Below are 7,298 nucleotides of genomic sequence, written 5' to 3' on the forward strand. Positions count from 1 at the left end.
CTATTTCTGATATATCATTGTTTTACTTTTTGTGTTTAAAATAAATGTTAGCATTTTTGTGGGTATAAAGTGTCAAGGATTTTGTTTTATTTACCATTATTTATTGGTAAGTTTGGTGCCTAGAACAAAATAAGAACTCAGTAAATATTTATAAAATGAATACATCTAGTCTAAACTACCATATAATTAGTAAAGATATGGGACTGATAGGTGAAATGTTTTATTAAAGGTCACTTACTTACTTAGTGAAAAAAGTCATGAAAGCCCAGTACAGGGTGGGACAAAAGTAAGTTTACAGTTGTGAGTACTTGAAATGCAGTGTATTCTTGTATTATTTTTTAATGAATGCATTATTTCTATATGAACAACATAAACTTACTTTTGCCCCATGCTGTATACTGTTTCCTAGATACAATTTTTGTCTACCATATATGAGTGGTAAAGCCAGTTCCAGAATCTCTCTCCATCTCTGGATAAGTACTGGCTCTCTGAAGTAAATGAATTTTCTTTCTTCTTGTATCTAATTATTTAGATATTGTTCTAAATAATCATGCCTGACAGACAGTTAAATTAACAGTCTATCAATAACAAGTTTTTACTCTGTCCTTAAAAAGAATTCGCCCTTGAATGTTAAAGGTCCCTTCAGCTGATATATTTTTCTAACCTTATTTTTTTGTCTCTGATGTATAAAGGACCTTATAATTGTTCCTATCTTGTTTTTGTAAGTTCACCTTCACTATATCTCCAGCAACTAAAATAAAACATGCCCCAAACTAAACTATTTTGGGGGCTGTTGAGGCTGTGTTCATGGGAGTGTGATGTGTCCTGGCCACTGGCTTCAGCCCTTGGTTTAATGTTCTGCGGACACTGTCATGAAATTCTTAATAAAATTTTATTTTGAAATGGGCCTCAAGAATTATGTTGCCAATTCTGCTTCTTATTCTCTTCCTGCCAACAATGCAAATCTGTTCTTTCTATCTACTCTATTTTGAAGGACGCAAACAATAGCTGCCTCATTATATAATGTTGGTAACAAAGATTCATCTTTAACTTCCCCTCTTCTTGACCACCAACACATCCTATCAATTGATTGGCAAAGTCCTATCAATTTTAACCTCATCAAGTATCTTACAATGAAACCCTCTTTTCCATATTCAATATAAATATTAATAAAAAACTGCTTTAACAAAACTCAGACTTGACTTGAAATCTGGTTTCTGTTATTTTTTTGTTTGTTCTAAGACTTTCAGCAAGTCAGTTAATTTCTTGAATTTCTAGTTTCTCATCAATACACTAGGAAGAGTAAAACTCACCTTATATATTTACCTCACCTTAACTAGAAATATAAGTACTTAGTACAGTGCCTATTTTTAATTTAGAGAGGGACTTGTAAGACACTGAAATTTAATTCTCTCCCAACTTCTAACAAACCTTTATCCTGGTATCAGTGTATAATTCTGGGATATACATTTTATCCACAAATCATTCATTCAACACTTATTGAGTATTGATCCCCCCAAGAAAACAAAAGCAAAATCAGTGCCTCCATATTTATTGCTAACCCTGCCATGAAGAGATGAGGTATCTGTGTCCTCCAAATCTGGGCAGGTATGGAACTGCTTCAGCCAATAGAGTGGAAATGATATTATATGTCTTTTGAGGCTGGATCATAAAAGGCCATGTAGCTTCCAACTCATTTGCTGAAATGAACACTAGCTTCTGTAGCTCTGAGCCATCATGTAAAAGGTCTAACAGCCTAGAGGCCACCGAGCTGTGAGGACGCCAAGCCACATGGAGATGCTACACATAGTCACTCAGTCATAGCTCTGTTCTTCAAGTTGTTCCAGTCCAGGCACCAGGCATGAATGGACACGCCTCCAGATGATTCCAGCCCCCAGCATGGAAGCCATCCCAGTCTTCAAGTCCTCTCAGATGAGACTCCAGATATCATGGAGCAAGAGCAAGCCACTCTCTCTGAGCTCTGTCTGAATGTCTGAGCTACAAGATCTATAAGCATAGCAAAATGGTTCTTTTAAGCCATCACTGAAGTTTGGATTCATTTGTTATATATAAATTGTAAATGGAATAACTTCAAATTGGGGAAAAAAAAGGAAGAAAAGGAAAGAAATCCCCTGTATTGTATATGTCCTGGCTTCCACTTTTCCTTTCCAGCCTGTGTGTGACAGCTCTTCATTCTGTGTAGTAGCATCAATCCTTTGGCAATTCCTTTGCTTTCCCCAACTTCTCTCATTTAAAATGTTGCTTGCTGGAAAACTTTTCCCCATTTTCTTTACTCTCCTTAAGACTCAGTTTATGTACTGTTCACCTGCTGCTAAATGATTTCTCATTTAATCATTCTATACCACAGATATACATGTGTATATATACGGAGAGAGAGAGAGAGAGAGAGAGAGAGAGAGAGAGAGAGAGAGAGAGAGAGATTATTCTTCTTCTGAATCCAGATATAACTTTTTAGCTCACTTTGATGTCTAAAATACTAACCAAGCATTTTATTTATTCTTGGTTATGTGCACATTTAATTTTTCCTAAGACAGAATATATATGTGATTTTATACTCCACTTACAATAAATGACTCTTTGTAGATGTCCAATGCTTTGCTAATAACCCAGCGCTACCCTGAATTAAATTTTTGCATTAAGCGCTTCTGGCCTTGAAAAGTTATTTAGTTACTACAGTATTTATGGAAGCGAAAACTCTTTCCCTGAGCCATTACCATGCCACTTTCCTTGTCCTTTCCTGTTTCCTTGTCTATCCTTGCTTGCTGTCTGCACAGATATTTATTTTACAGTCATCTACTAATTGGTTTTTTAGCCACCACTGATTTCAATTCCTTGTTTTGTCCTTTAGTTGTCATTCCCCAAAGATTCTCTAAACAAAAGTTGTTTTATCGATTGACACCACCTGACATCAATGCGATACAATTATCATCAACTTTCACACACTATATGAAAACACTATAAAACAAGACTGCATAGGCCCTGAAGAACGACATTTTCTGAGGTGTATATTATGCTTTGAATTCTGAATTTATTTTAGATACCCTTAATTTTCTTTCAAAAATATTGACAGGAACAGAGACTAGTTTACTTTTCAAAAATTACTTATATTGTAGTTACCACAGGTTTTTCGCCCCTCCCTAAGTGACATACATTTGACTTGAGAAAGAAGAATGGAAGAGGGGGTTTGCACTTTCTGTATGTGCCAGACACTGCTGAACAAAATCATATTACTTACTCCATTTGTTTACCACACTCTTTTCATGTAAATTTCCTTCACTCCGAGGGAAAGAGATTGTTAGGCAATGTCAGATAATCTTATGATTAACCCAAATATATCAAATAATGTTCAAACAGCTGAATCCAGCTATATGTGCTACAAAAAAGGTTGGCTCGATGTATGATTTGATAACCCAGCAATTACTGAGAGACAGAAAACCCTAAGAAATAAGTCATGTAATGAGTATTGGCTTAGGCCCTTAGCAAGAGTCCTTGATATTTGTAGACATCCTGCAGCCCTCTGAATTCTCATCATGTTTTTAATCATAATTTCTTCTCTAGCACCCATCTGGGCTGCTGTCAACAGAGGCTTATGACTTCCAGGGAAGAATAAATAGGGAGATAAGTGAATTATTTGGAAAATCCAGTTTGTCTTTGTGCAGGTTTCTCCATAATAAAATAATGGAGTGAAGCATTAAAAAAAAGATTCCATTGAAGCAACTATCTTTAAATAGATTATTTTCCACAAGGAATCAGGGTGCTAATGTTCCCTTGTTGGCTATAAAATCACTGGCGGAGAAATAACAATTATGGCAATCATAGCATAGTTTAACCCTACGAACTTAGATACAGAGAAAAAATGAAAAACTTTTAAAAGACGATCTTTAAGAAGGCAATACCATTAAGATGGGTATTCACAGGTTTCCGGCTACTTTACTCTCTCTCCAGAAGGGGCTTCATAGAGTCTATGGATACCCTTCAAGGCATAACAACATTCATTTCTTTTCATGGATTTTAGGGATTGAATATGTTATTAATCAAAAGAGTCGCTGTAGTTTCATTGCTTCTAGAATCTCCTGGGGCATTGTATACAGCTGCATTCAAAGAAAATGAACTGTTTTAAACTTGATCATATTCATCCCTTGGGCTCATCTGATTACAAAATTGCCCAATGAGCTGTTACAGTATTTTCAACTAATTAGTTAACCCATACATTGGAGTTTCTTTTCTTTTTTGCCCTTCTTTTTTTTTTGGCCCATACATATATGTTTTCCCTTTCTCTATGGTGTGAATATTTCAGTGTTTGTTGAGCTGCAAAAACATTCAAATAACATTACTAAATACACCTTTTCTCACATCATTCTTCATATATTTCTTTTTCCACATAATGTTTTTATTACCTCCCAAAATAATACATCCATAAAATATATTTTATTCTGTTACAAATATTTCTCATTATAAAAGTTGCTTCTCCTCCTCCTCTTCTCTCTTTATCCTCTTGTTCTCGTTCCTCCTTCCCCTCCCCTCCTTTTCCTTCTCCTACTCCTGTAGTTCTCAGATTGATAAGCTCTGATGGTTATCTGATTTCTTGTATTAACAAAAGAAGATTTCAAAAACACGTACTTTTGCATCACCTTTTTAGCAGAGATGCCTTGATACTGACTTTTGTTTCATGACTATGGAACTTACTGGGCATGTAATTCTCTCCCATATGAAAGCATTATTTTTTAGGGCTGTTAATACATATTATCACAGCAAAGGAAACCATCAACAAAATGAAAAGATAATTCACAAAATGGGAGAATATGTTCGCTGATAGATACATCTGATACTGGGTTAAAATCCAAAATTTATTAAAAAAAAAAAAAAACTTACAAAACTCAAAACCAAAACCCCCCCACAAACAATCCAATTTAAAATAGGCACAGGACCTGAATAGACACTTCTCCAAAGAGGGCGTACAGATGGCCAATAGACATATGAAAAGATGCTCATTGTCACTAATCATCAGAGAGATGCAAATTAAAACCACATGAGCTATCATCTCACACCTGTCAGAATGGTTATCATCAATAAACAAACAAAAAGTGTTGGTGAGGATGTGGAGAAAGGGAACCTTTTTGCACTGTTGGTGAGATTGCAGATTAGTGCACCAGCTGTGAAAAGCAGTATGGACTTATCTCAAAATAAATAAAAAATAAATAAATAAATAAATAAATAAATAAATAAATAAATGGAACTGCCTTATAACCCAGCGATTCCACTTCTGGAAATATATCCAAAGAAACCCAAAACACTAATTTGAAAGAATATTTGCACCCCTATATTCATTGCAGCATTATTTGTATTAGCCAAGATTTTGAAGCAGCCCAAGTGTCCATCAGTAGATGAATGAATAAAACCACTATGGTACATTTACACCATGGAATATTACTTGCCCATAAAAAGGAAGAACATTCTACCCTTTGGGACAGCATGGATGGACCTGGAGAGTATAATGCTAAGTGAATAAGACAGTTAGTAAAAGACAAGTACCATATGATTTCACTCAAATGTAAAATTCAATGAACAAACTGGACTAACAAGCAATAGAGACAGACTCATAGTTAAAGAGCAGGCTGACAGCTCTGGTGGGAGAATGTTGGGATGGAGGAGTTGAGCAAAAAAGAAAAAAAGAGAAAGAGCTCATGGACAGGACAAGTGTGGTGACTGGGGGAGAAGCAGGGTGGGTGGAGGTAGAAGAAGATATAGGGGTGATAAATGGTGATGGAAAAATAAAAGAAAAAGAAAAAATAAACCAGAGACATTAAAGAGCAACACGATTCAATTCAGGAACTCAGAGAGATGCATTTGACTCCAGATCATCCAATTTGGATGGAGGATTCAAGGGTCCTTCAGGATATAGTTATACTGAAGAAAAGATACAGAGACACATTTTCAGTAAAATAAAGTGTTAATTAGAGGAACAAGTAAATACTTTAGAAAGTATATTTCTGTCTTGTTGCAAAATTTCACCCTAAAATCATGGAGTGAAACATTTAAAAAGCAGGGGACTGGAGGGAAGGTTTCCTAGCTAGCCCAAGAGGGGTCCATTTGGCATTGTCTGGCTTCCTGTCATAACTTAAAGAAAACTTTCACAATGTCCAGAGCCCTTGATGCCCTACAAGGGAAGGAATCGTATTTCCTCAAAGTTCTTGCTGCAGGAACCTCCTTAGCAGGCACCGACCTTGACTTCCAATGGAACAATACATCTACAGAAGGAAAAGAGATGGCGTCTACATCATAAATCTGAAGAGAAGCTTCTGGTAGCCTGGGACCCGCTGCTATTGAACAGGGTGATGGCAGTGTCATATCCTCCAAGAATACTGGCCTGTGGGCCGTGCTGAAGTTTGCTGCTGCCACTGCAGCCGCTCCCACCGCCGGCCACTTCAGCCCCGGGACCTTCACCAGCCAGATCCAGGCAGCCTTCCGGGAGCCGCGACTCCTGGTTGTTTCTGCTCCCAGGGATGACCACCAGGCTCTCACAAAGGCATCTGCGGCTAACCTGCTTACCCTCGTTCTGTGTAACACGGACTCTCTGTGCTGTGTGGACATGACCAGCCCTGCAACAAACAGGAGCTCACTCAGCGGGTCTGATGCGGATGCGGCCCGGGAATTTCTGCGCATGCGTGGCACCATCTGCGAGCACCTGCAGAAGGTCGCAGCTGATCTCTATTTCTGCAGATGCACCGAGGAGGCGGAAAAGGAAGGCAACCCTGCTTTGAAAAGGCTGTGTGACCGAGGAGGAGTTTCAGCGTGAATAACTGCTGCTCAGCCTGAGGTCACAGGCTGGCCTGAAGGCGTGCGGGTGTCGTCTGTGCCTGTTCAGCAGCTCCCTGAAGACTGGTCTGCAGCTCCCATGGCTCAGACCCCTGAAAGCGAAGGAACCACCCATGAGCGGTCCTCAGCTGTTTCTTCACACATTGTTTGCAGGTAGTTTTTATCGCACGCTAACAGGTGGCGCGGGCCATTTTTGCTAATTTTTTGCGCAAATGGCAACGTTCAGTAAAATTACGATAACTTCAGTTTATGTATTTATACGTTACCCGCATTCTACCGCTAGTCTATAAAAAACGTATTAATAGGTGTTCCGCACTACTATACTGGTAGAACGTATAAATATGTAAAACGTATAAATAAGTTTCCCGCACACAATGTGTTCACAGAAAATGAAAACAACGTTGATGGAAACTGAAGCTCCAGGGAGGAAAAAGATTACAACAAAGGCAGGTGTTATGGAA

At 38.0% G+C, this 7,298-nt stretch overlaps 1 pseudogene across 1 annotated transcript; it reads left to right on the forward strand.

Annotated features, from left to right (window-relative positions):
* Positions 1-6,157: 6,157 nt before the first annotated feature.
* Positions 6,158-6,994, forward strand: LOC308515407 (small ribosomal subunit protein uS2-like; annotated as a pseudogene). The gene has a single exon. The product of its transcript is annotated as a small ribosomal subunit protein uS2-like (transcript).
* The last annotated feature ends 304 nt before the right edge of the window (positions 6,995-7,298 follow it).

Source organism: Myotis nattereri, assembly GCF_964212035.1.
Source record: "Myotis nattereri genome assembly, chromosome: 3".
NCBI lineage: Eukaryota > Metazoa > Chordata > Mammalia > Chiroptera > Vespertilionidae > Myotis > Myotis nattereri.